Here is an 11,683-nt window from a genome sequence, read left to right on the forward strand (position 1 = left end):
TGGAGTTCAGTATTGATCCCCGGGGGACACTGCTTGTAACAGGCTGCCAGCGGGAATCAAAACCATCGATCACCACCCTCTGAGCACAGCCTGTGAGCCAATTTCCTACCCATCTTGTGGACCACCCATCCAGTCTGTGCCTTGCCAGTTTGTCCAGGAGAAGGCTGTGGGTGCTGAAATCCAGCAGGACTTCAGGAAGTTGGTAGGAAAAGCCTCGGTAAGAAATGGCACCTCTTTGACAGTCTGAGGTCTGCGGGAGACTGACCTCCAGCACTTCCCTGGCTGAGGACTCTGCCACCATGCTCACTTCTGCTCGCTTGGTCTCATACCAGTGCAGAGGACTTCCCAGCTACTCTGTGTTAATAAATTAGGAGGCCACGCAGCACAGGACAGGCTAGGTCTGTGTCAACACTGGGATTGGTGCCAGCCGCATCCAAACACCTGTGCCATGCCCAGGAGCTGAGCTGTGGTGAAAACACAAGTGAACAGTCTGCCAGACATGAAGGTAACACCTTAACGGTATTGAACATCCCCTGGCATTGTGACAGTGAGCGTGTCACTAGGTTGGTCACTGCTAATACATGGCTGAATAACTGGAGGGCTCATTAGAATCATAGAATCATTTAGGTTGGAAAAGACCTTCAGGATCATCGAGTCCAACCATCATCCATGCCCATTAAACCATGTTATGGAGTACCTCGTCTACATGCTTTTTTAATACCTCCAGGGATGGTGACTCAACTACTTCCTTAGGCAGCCTATTCCAGTGTCTGACAACCCTCTCAGTAAAAACATTTTTCCTAATATCCAACCCAAATCTCCCTTGCCGCAACTTGAGGCCATTTCCTCTCGTCCTATCTCCAGCCACCTGACAGAAGAGACCAGCACCCACCTCACTACAACCCCCCTTCAGGTAGTTGTAGAGAGCGATAAGGTCTCCCCTCAGCCTCCTTTCCTCCAGACTAAACAACCCCAGTTCCCTCAGCTGCTCCTTATAAGACTTGTGCTCAGGCCCCTCACCAGCTTGGTTGCCCTTCTCTGGACACGGTCCAGCACCTCAATGTCTTTCTTGTAGTGAGGGGCCCAAAACTGAACACAGTACTCAAGGTGTGGCCTCACCAGTGCCAAGTACAGCGGGACAATCACCTCCCTGCTCCTGCTGGCCACACTATTTCTGATACAGGCCAGGATGCCGTTGGCCTTCGTGGCCACCTGGGCACACTGCTGGCTCATATTCAGCCGGCTGTCAACCAGCACCCCCAGGTCTTTTTCTGCCGGGCAGCTTTCCAGCCACTCTTCCCCAAGCCTGGAGCGCTGCATGGGGTTGTTGTGACCCAAGTGCAAGACCCGGCACTTGGCCTTGTTGAACTTCATACAATTGGCCTCAGCCCATCGATCCAGCCTGTCCAGATCCCTCTGTAGAGCCTTCCTACCCTCAGGCAGATCGACCCTGCCTCCCAACTTGGTGTCATCTGCAAACTTGCTGAGGGTGCACTCAATCCCCTCATCCAAATTATCAATAAAGATATTAAACAGAACAGGGCCCAACACCAAGCCCTGGGGAACACCACTTGTGATCTGCTGCCAACTGGATTCACCACAACCCTCTGGGCTCGTCCAGCCAGCCAGTTTTTCACCCAGCGAAGAGTACACTTGTCCAAGCCATGAGACACCAGTTTCTCAAGGAGTGTGCCATGAGAGACAGTGTCAAAGGCCTTGCTGAAGTCAAGGTAGGTAACATCCACAGCCTTTCCCTCATCCACTAGATGGGTCACCTGGTCATTGAAGGAGATCAGGTTGGTCAAGCAGGACCTGCCTTTACTCAGATGCAGCTCCTGGCAAGCCCTGTGTGGACACAAAGTGGCTGTGAAACATCCTTTGAACCTCTCGTCATGAGTTTTTGAGCTTCTGCTGCGCATGGTGATAGTCGTGAGAGCGGCTGCAGTGGCATAGGGACAGATGTGGAGAGGGGACGGTGAAGAGCATCTCCCTCTATAGCTCCCTCCAGCCCAGCAAGCATATGGAGGAAACACAGCTGAGGCAAAGCAGGGTGTAGAGGTGGAGGGTGGAGCAGTGGCAGCTTCAAACCCAACACTGCCTGAGAAAGATGCAACAGGGATAAACCCACAGGCTATGTTGCCTCTGGTCTCAAATGTCAGGGGGTCACAGGTGTGGAGAGATGGGCTCCACGAGGACCCATAACTAGCACCTATTTATTAGCTGGCAGGATAAACAGAGACAGGGCCTTGGGAACAGTTTGTCCAAGAGCAGGGAGACACTGGACTACTCTGCCCAGACTGTCACAGCTGTGCATGGCAGAAATGCTCTTTCCTTCTACACTTCAGCTCCAGGGACCAGCCACACCAGCTGCTCTGTGAGGGGATGTGACCCCCAGCACTGCTGTGCTGCTACCTGTCCCTCCTCCCCCCACCTCAGCTGGGATGGATGTACAGACCTTGGCTGCCTGCTCAGCTGTGACACTACCCTTAAGTGCTCTGATCCTGGACCTTCTCGTCCTGGCAGTGTCCCTCCCCCAGCACACAGCACAGATCCTGCCTCTAGCAATGTAAAAATGCAAAGAAAAATGTAGGAAGACCAGGATTTGAAAACCATGGGTACTGAACTCTCTGGTGGCAAGTCTCCACCAGACTCCCATGCTGAAGGTCATCTTGCTTATGGCAAGGAATTTGTGGCTGGCCCTGTGGCTGGCAGTCTGCAGCTCTGCTTTATAAGCCAGCTTTTTTGCCAAGGTGAGCCTCCTCTGGCAGTCTGCAGCTCTGCTTTATAAGCCAGCTTTTTTGCCAAGGTGAGCCTCCTCTGGGGACAGGTCCACACAGCTGCCCTGCACAACACAGCATCAGTTCAGGAATCCCACAGCCAGCTCTGGGCAAGGATGGTGCTGGCAAGCAAGTTCAGGTGTCGGAAGAGCAATAGCTGCATTAGCAGAGGCAAATTAGAGCCTCTTTGGCCAGGACGCTGGAGCTATTTTTGTTGTTCTGGAGGTGACCTGTTCTTCAGAGTTAACTTGGCACCCCTGTATCACATACAGGCAGAGCATGTGACACCTGGAAGCCTCCAAGGGGAACATGGAGATGAAGTTCACATGCACCAACAAGGCAGCCCTGTTCTTCTAAGCAGTCTCCCCTTTTACAATGTCCTGGGCCTGTCTCCGGCAGAAACCTTCATCCATGCATGGGGTAAACCTTGCCCTTCCCCAGCCCAGCCCAAGGTGGGAAGGTTAGGTTGGCCACTGAGCAAAGACCTTCAAGCAGAGCTGCATGTTTTAGCTGTGCACTTGATGATACAATAGAAAATGCCTCTGAAGTCCTGGCCCTCTGGAGCATTTCCTTAGCTCACTGGAATTTCCGTTTATTTCTTCCTCTCCCAGGCTCTTACCGAAAACCAGTGTCACCACATGTGTCTCCTAGGCAGGCTCTGGAGACGGGCCAGCTCTCTTGGTCCCCCTCTCAGGGCTCTCATCGATGTGCAAGGCATTTGCAAGGAGCGAGCTCCCCGAGGGTGTCAGCTTCGGCTTGCCACTTGATTAATCACTGAAGGCAATTCTGCCAATCAAGGAAAGATTTACAAGGCAGGCAGGAAGCCCTTGTTTTTACAGGAGTGCCTCAAACACACAGCACACAGTAGGAAAAGCAAACATTCCAGGCATACCAAGGGATCCATGGGATAAAAATTCCCCAAACAGCCCAGATTAAGATACTTGGCAGCACATGGAAACACTAAAACCTGGAGTCAAGGATTTAATTGTGTTATTTAGCAGAGAGCCCTGAGCGCTGTGTGGAACAACCTGAGCTGCATGGGAACAGCCACCCCAGAGGGGCAGGGAGAGGGTCAGCGGCAGTGCCCTCCATACAGTAAAGGTCAGGGCTGGCACCCCCCCCCTTCCAGCTCCATATGGTTGCCAGAGCCTTCTGGCAGAGTTTAATGTGAGTTTTCCTTTGGAAACACTCAGCCATGCTCCTTAGCAAGTGGGGCAGGGGTCACTCTGAATCAATGCAAAGCTGAATCTGAGCCCGTTGGAGCAGAGAGAACCACTGTTCTGGCCTGAGAGCAGCAGTCGTCATGCTGGGTCGATACCTGTTACCTCCCGTCCTACCCTAAAGCCCTCCAAAGTGAGTGGAAACACTCCCATCCTCTCTGGTCCCACATGCCAACCCAGGAGATGCAGGAATGGCCCTGCAATTGCTTGCCTCCACTGAAATACTCATTGAGCATCATCAGGGTTGAATGAGAAGAGAAACCGCTAGAGCAGGTCCAGTGACACCAGTGGGTTCAGCTGCTTCTACAGAATAACCTGTCTCCTGGGCTGCTTGACCAGCTTACTCCCTGGCTGTTACCCAACTGTTGCTGTTTAACAAACAGCAGCAATATTTTTCATTTATGGGTTTTCAAGGGACCAGAATAAAGGCAGGAGGGAAACAGCACTTTGTTTTCTTTAATCAGTCCAAATGATGTGCTTCCCCTTTCTCTAATGCTCTTTTGAACTCCCCTTTTTCAATTTGAAACAATTTTTTAAGGAAGTTCATTCTCTGGCTGTATTTCACAGAACTTGCTCTTGTTTGTCAAGTTACCTGTGCAACGAATTCACACTCCTGTGGTTAGTCCCAAGTATGTGTTGTGAGATAGTCTGTACTCTACATCAGGCTCTGAATCTCTATGTGAAGAAGAGGAAAAAGCTGTGCAGGACAAAAAAAGTGAGAAGGCCCACAAATTTTCGTAAGCTGGAAATATTCTCCTCTCTGAAAGGATCAGTTGCCACATAAAGGCTCCTTTTTCATCTTTCTGCAAACCACCCCACAGAAAGTGGAATTTGACATCGCCTAGTTATGTATGGCTTGTCCACTTCTGCTCCAAATCCAGCTGCCAGCAGCTTGTCCTGGCAGGAAGCTCTGGCTCCCACTCACAGACAGATGATTTCTGGAAGAGTGGCAGAGGGGACCAACAAGGAAATAAGTCATCTGCTGAAAGCGAGAGTTAAAGGGAAGCACATGCTTGAGATCATTGAATCACAGAATGGTTTGGGTCAGAAGGGACCTTTAAAGATCATCTAGTCCACCCCCCGCCGCCATGGGCAGGGACATCTTTCACTACATCAGGTTGCTCAGAGCCCCGTCCAACCTGACCTTGAACACTTAGAGTGATGAGGCATCCACAACTTCTCTGGACAATCTGTTCCAGTGTCCCACCACCCTCGTGGTGAAGTATTTCTTCCTTATAACTAATCTAAATCTGCTCTCTTTCAGTTTAAAACCATTGCCCCTTGTCCTGTCACTACAGACCCTGGTAAAATGTCTCTCTCCATCTTTTTATAAGCTTCCTTTATATATTGAAAGACCATAATAAGGCCTCCCCGGAGCTTTTTCTTCTCCAGGCTGAACACCACCAACTCTCTCAGCCTTTCTTTGCAGGAGAGGTGTTCCAGCCCTTGGATCATTTTTGTGGCCTCCTTTAGACCTGCTCTAACAGGTCCATGTCTTTCTTGTGCTGGGGGCCCCAGAGCTGAATGCAGTAATTATCCTAGAATAAAATCCTCAGTTACATGCTCAACAAGTCACCTGCCATCCACTAAGAAGATGCAGAGTGCCCTGAGCATTTATCCTAAATTGCAGCCCATCCTCAGGCATGAATTGGGCTGCCTGCCCCAAAAGCTTGCCCCAGCTCCCCTCCTGCAGCCCAAGCTTTCACAGCGCTCCCTGCGACTGTGAGGATGCTCCATGGCATCCAGATGTAGGAGAATGACTCAAATTATTGAGAGTTTGCATCTCAGTACCTCATACCATTACTGCAAGCAGTTTCCTTGTGGTCCTCCTCTGTTTCCTGCCTCATCACCAGCCAATGCAGCAGAAGTCCACAAGACCTTTCAACAGCTAGATCACGGTTGGGAAATTAATGCATCCTTCAGAAACTGGTTTTGTCCCAGTAAGTAGGATTGGCTTTAATGCGCAGCTCTGCATGTCTTCTGTGATCGTATGTGTCAGCGCCCACGTCCCTCCATCTAGCAGCTGAGTTTAACCCTGCTTCCATGTCAGCTTTCCCAGCAGCATCCTCCTAAGGCAGCCATGGCTGTGCTGAATGTGCAGTCCCTTCCCGGGAGCCTGACAGCATCTTCCCTTTCTAGGCCTTTTGCAAGTCCTCCGAGGCTTCCAGCTTGGCAATTTGCATCTGCAAAGTTCAGCATTTGCTTAAAAAAAAAAAAGCTGTCCATGTTTAAGAAGCTTAACGTGGCATTGCAGGGACATGAGTCATCATCACCAGCATTGTTTTCTGCACCGTGGTATTTTTGTTTGACCTCAACCACAGAAGAATGACACAACTCAGCTTGCTGCATGACAGTGGCACTTGGCCCACTAGTTGCAGCCCCATCTCGTTAGGAAAAGGTAAATAAAGTTACACCATGCAGTCCAGGAGCCATCCCAAGGGAGATGGCCACCACACACACTGGTCAGGCCAGTGCCATGCAGGCACTACAGGGTCCATGAATCCAGCAGCCACTGATGAAACATGATGAAGAGTGGTGGATCTGGGAAGCAAGTAGTCAAGTATAATCGCTTGCTTGTGCTAGAAAGGGTCAGGGATAAAGTCCCAGTAGCGCTGTGGTCAGGAGACCTGGTGTCAGGAGGACCACTGCTGTCACCCATGACAGACGCTGGGTGGGCTGGAGGCCTCGGCTAAGCACTCTGTCTTCACACCAAGACTTTCCAAGATCTCGGTTTGCAGCCCTTTTCCAAACACAGTTCAGAGTGGAGATGGCTCTGGGCTCTCCCAGAGGCTTCCAGAATCAGGCTGCCCACCCTGGGCATCACTGCTGCCCGTCCAGGGCCCATTTCCTGGCTGGGAGTGCATGGGGGTGGGAGGTGGGGAAAAATCAGGGCAGGTGGGACTTCCCATCCTGACCTCCAAATGCAGTTGGGAGACCTGGCCAGGGTGCTTCAGGTGCCCTTTGCCCCGCCTTGCCTTCCTTTGTCTTCCCATCACTTGCCTTGCCTTCCCATCCCTTGCATACCTATCCCTTGCCTTGCCTTCCCTTCCCTTGCCTTCCCATACCTTGCATACCTATCCCTTGCCTTACCTTCCCTTGCCTGCCTTGCCTTGCATTCCCATCCCCTGCCTTCCCATCCCTTGCCTTGCCCTCCCTTGCCTTCCCTTCCCATCGCTTGCCCTCCCATCCCTTGTTTTGCCTTCCCATCCCATCCCATCCCATCCCATCCCATCCCATCCCATCCCATCCCCTTCTGCTTCCCTTAGGCAGTGTTAACCACCTGCCCTGAAGGCATGGCGGGATGGAGGTGAGAAGCTCCTATGGCCTCCACTCCACCAGCTGTGTTCAGAGTGGGCGCTGGGGATGGCACACCAATCTCCTCTTTCAATACATGGGTCCAGGGACTGCGGGCAGAGCGCTGCGGGCAGGAGTCCGGCTCTCTGGGCTTGGCTGGGAGCATGGCATCTCACAGCGTGAATCCTGCCCTGCTACGAGCAGTGTCACCCCGGGAGAAGGGTGGTGGAGGGCCGAGATCGGATGTGGAACAGACACTGCACTGTTACACGGCTGGGGTTCGGTGAGATGACATGCCACCTCCAGGCAAGCCCCTGCCATGGCAACGGTGACCCCTGCCGTGCACTCAGTCCTTCTCTGTCCTCAAAGTGGTGGTGATGGTCGTGTCCCTTCTGAGCTGAGTCACAAATGACACCACAACAGCCCACGGGGAAGGAGTAACATCTGGGAGGAGTCAGATCTGCCCTTCTCGGCTCAGGCAGGAGTTAAGTTCACGCTCTGCAATTTTACATCCTGAGTAAGACTGCCTAAACTGATGTTTGGGCACAAGATGGAGCCTGCCCCCTGAAGCTGCCATTTTAGGGTGGGAAGCAGGGACAAGCTGTGAATTCCTCAAAGGAAAGTCACCTCTGCTCCCATGATGTGCTCTTAGGTGCCATGTTCACATGTGCATGAAGTTAGCCAGCCAGGCACGCTGGAGACGCAGGCACTTGGGTGAAATACGCCCCACTGGCTACGATGCACTATAAACACAGGCTTAAACGGGCTGTTGGACAAAGATGTGCTTAGAGCTATTCCCATCCTGAGCAGGAAACTGAAAGGGATAATACACAGTGAAGCCATGAACTTAACCTTCAGCTATGTAAATTACAGGGAATGAAAAAATGCAACTGATGTGAACCAGTATTTATAAATGCACCTTAACTACAGGCACTGCATTGTAATGCGTTACCTTGCTGAACTGGGGAAGTGGAAAAGAGTGAGCAAGTTTCAGCCTCAGAGCTATCCGGGGTGAAATATAAGCTGTTTTTTCCAACCGCTCCTGCTGTCGCATGTGATCCCACTTGATGGAGAGTGACTGTACAAAATGGGCTGACCGGCTAAAACACACACAAGTCATAAGGCAGCTATGTTGACAAATTGTATCATATTTAGTGGCACGATACCCAAGGCAAAGGATCGCAAAGATTAGCGAGCGAGGGGTGTGAAAGCATCAGCAAAAGTGCACTGCTGAGACTTGCAGTGCTGGTTTTGGAGTGCTGAGCTCCAAACCCACACACCAAGCCCCTGTTTGGAGGCAATAAGTGAAAGCATGGGGCAGCAGCAGCTTCTGTGGGGCACGGTGCCCAGAACTGCGTGACAATGTGGATGGTGGCCACTGAGTTAACCTGGCCCTGCTTGGTGTTAGATCGGGGGGAGAGGGGGGCCACGGAATGGGGAAACATCTTTTTGGCAAACAGTTCTTTGGTGTAGCGCTATGCTACCTGGACATCATCCTGAACACATGTAAAATAAAGAGATTTAAATGACAGATTAAGTATATACCTAAAGTGTGGTATGTACCTAAAATTACCAATAATTACTCTAGCCCCCAAATTAATTATTCCATGGAATTACTTTGTTATCCCCCTAATCTGAAACACACTGCTTTAGCATCCAGGTACATGAACTACATTGATTTCACACTGAAGCTGCTCTAAAGGTAGAGACTTTGGGTAATGCACAATTAATGAGCGCAGATTCTAAAATTATCTGCTTTCACTATTGGGTCGGAAATGGGACACAAGTAATCCATGTGTATTTAAGTGGCCAGTAACAGGATTCTGGATTTACATGCACCAAATGTCATAATTTTGAGTCATTACACATTAATGTACTGAGCAAGAAGCTCAAAGGCATAGTAAAGAATTAAGTCATGAAGTTAACCATCAGCTGCATAAATTACAGGGATTGAGAACTGTAACCGATGTAAAGCTGCACTGTAAAGACACGCCAGGAGTTACAACATACAGCCTCTTGCACATCTAGCTATTGTTATATTTGCCTGTAGGAAAAAACTGACAATTTTGCCATATACATGAGAGAGAGAGAGAAAAAAAGCTACAAGAAGAAAGATTGCTCAGTCTGGTGGCATTATTTTAATGAAATTCTAACTTCTTTGTGTATTTGGTTATGGATGTTTTAGAGATCGTAACAGTCTTCATACCAAACACCATGCCAAAAAGAATCAGATGATGTAACTCCACGTTCACTGTCCTCCTATATCTGGGACAAATCCTTCAGGCAGCACAGGACATCGGATGAGCACCACAGTCAGTCGCACCGACCCTGCGTTCACAGTCAGGTACTTTTCCAGCATGCACAAAGCCATTCATACAGACATCTTAAAATCATTTAACAGCATTAAAATCACTGTCCTTGCACCATCCTGGTGAGGCTAAGGAAGTGGTGTTATCAGGAGGCACAGAGGAGCTTGTTTAAAAAAACAAACACAATTCCCGAGATTTCATCTATTTTATTCTGAACCATAAGACTTCTCCTGCGGTGGGTTATACCACACGGTGGAGGAAACTGCAGCTGGGGGGACGTGCCTGTCAGAGGAATCCTGCAGCCCCAGGGCTGGGTCCACACCTGTGCTCAGGGTGGGGATCCCAGGGCAGGAGAAAAGCCTCAGCACCGTCCCTGCTCCTGGCACAGGGCCTGCTGACAGGGGAGCGAGCGGTGCAGGGCAGCTGTACAAGCCCTATGTGTGCCACATCTGCCTCACGGGCAGGGAAGACCCCTTTCCTGAAAGGCCATCCTTCCTCCTTTCCTAGTTTGTAGGATATTGTCGAGTGGAGAGGAAATCAGCGCTCTGATTTCCTCTCCGCAGTTTTAGCTGTGGACAGAAACAGCAGGAGCATTGCAGATGAGCCTTGGCTTCGCAGAGCTAAACCGATGAAAACCTCACACCTTTCCTTACGTGGGAATTCAAACAAATACCCCCTCCAGCTCCCGGATGCAGGATTCAGCTAAAACATGCGGCCCGGGGAGAAGAAACAAGTGGAAAAGCCGACTGAAACAGCACCTCCGAGCCGCAGGCCCAGGGCAGGCCCTGTGTGGGGCTGCCATGCCCTCTGCCGGACTGCTTCCACCACCCACCCAGCCCGGCCTGCAGCCTGCCCGTGCCCAGCTGCCACATCACACTTCTGTGTCCAAGGCTCAGGCATCTTCCTTGGCCAAAGCCCTGAAGCGTGAGTGGAGCGGTAATTAAGTTCCTAAAGTAACGAGGAAGGTCGTTTTAATTAAACCGGACACCACCATAACGTAGACTCCCCGCAGGTGTGAAAAGCTAGCGGGACCTCCCACGACAAAGGCTGCCCCAAAGTGCCATTCCTGCCCCGAGCGCTTTAATCTGCCCGATTTGTCCCGCAGCTTCCCCCTTAAGTTGAAGAGAGGCAACCTTCAACTTAAAACAATCGTTTTCACTCATGTGGAAAAGTCCCTCCGGGACGTGGCTGCAGCAACACCTGCAGCTTCCCCTGCTGATTTCCACCCCAGAGGTAACAGCTGATTGGGAAGCACCGTATTTAAAAAGCCCTCTTAATAGCCGGCCCTAACAACCAGCCAAACCCACCGGGAAACAGCTCAACAGGAAGGTTTGCTCGCCGGCTCCAGGGCAGACGGTTAAAGCGGAGCCACTGGGTGGGCTTCTCGACGCGGGCGGTTGGGCCCTCCTGCCTCAGGGTTCGAATCACAATGGTAGAACGCTGGGCCCACCCGCTTACCCTTCAGTCGCGCTTCAGCCATGGCCCAGGCGGCCGCTCCGGCGGGAGCTCCCGCGGCCGGGAAAGGCTCAAAGCGTCTGTCGCTTAAGCAGGGCCGGGCTCGGTAAGCCCGCGATTTGCGTTTCCTCCACAGCCCTGGAGAGAGCAAAGCAGGACGGGGGCGGGCGGGGGCGCGCGCCTCCGGTCGGTTTCACCTGCCTTTGTCCCTCGGGACGCGGAAAGGCTTCCTCTGGCCTGCGTGGGGCGAGAGAGAGGCTTCTCCCTGAGGGGGGGGAGAGAGAGAGAAAGACCGGCCGCTCCCGGGGAGGACCCAGGCAGCTTCCCCGAGTCCAGGCCGGGCCCTCGGCGCCCAGATCCCCGCCCAGGGCTTTCTGAAGGGGGAAGGCCCCTTGCCCAGACGCAGGAGGGCACCGAAAGCTGCGGCAGGCCGGCGGGGAGGAGGCGGGCAGGGCGGACCGTTAACGCTCCCCGCTCGCGCAGCGGAAAGGTGGCACTGCCCATGCGCGGCCACATCGCCCCGCCTCCCCCTCTTTTCGGGGCGGGGTGTCCCCGGGCCGCCGCCGCCGAAGCCCAATGAGAGGGTGGCCCTGCCTCCGCGCGTCGCCCGGGTCGGGCGCACTTCCGC

The sequence above is a fragment of the Accipiter gentilis genome, chromosome 6, assembly GCF_929443795.1.
Source record: "Accipiter gentilis chromosome 6, bAccGen1.1, whole genome shotgun sequence".
Taxonomy (NCBI): domain Eukaryota; kingdom Metazoa; phylum Chordata; class Aves; order Accipitriformes; family Accipitridae; genus Astur; species Astur gentilis.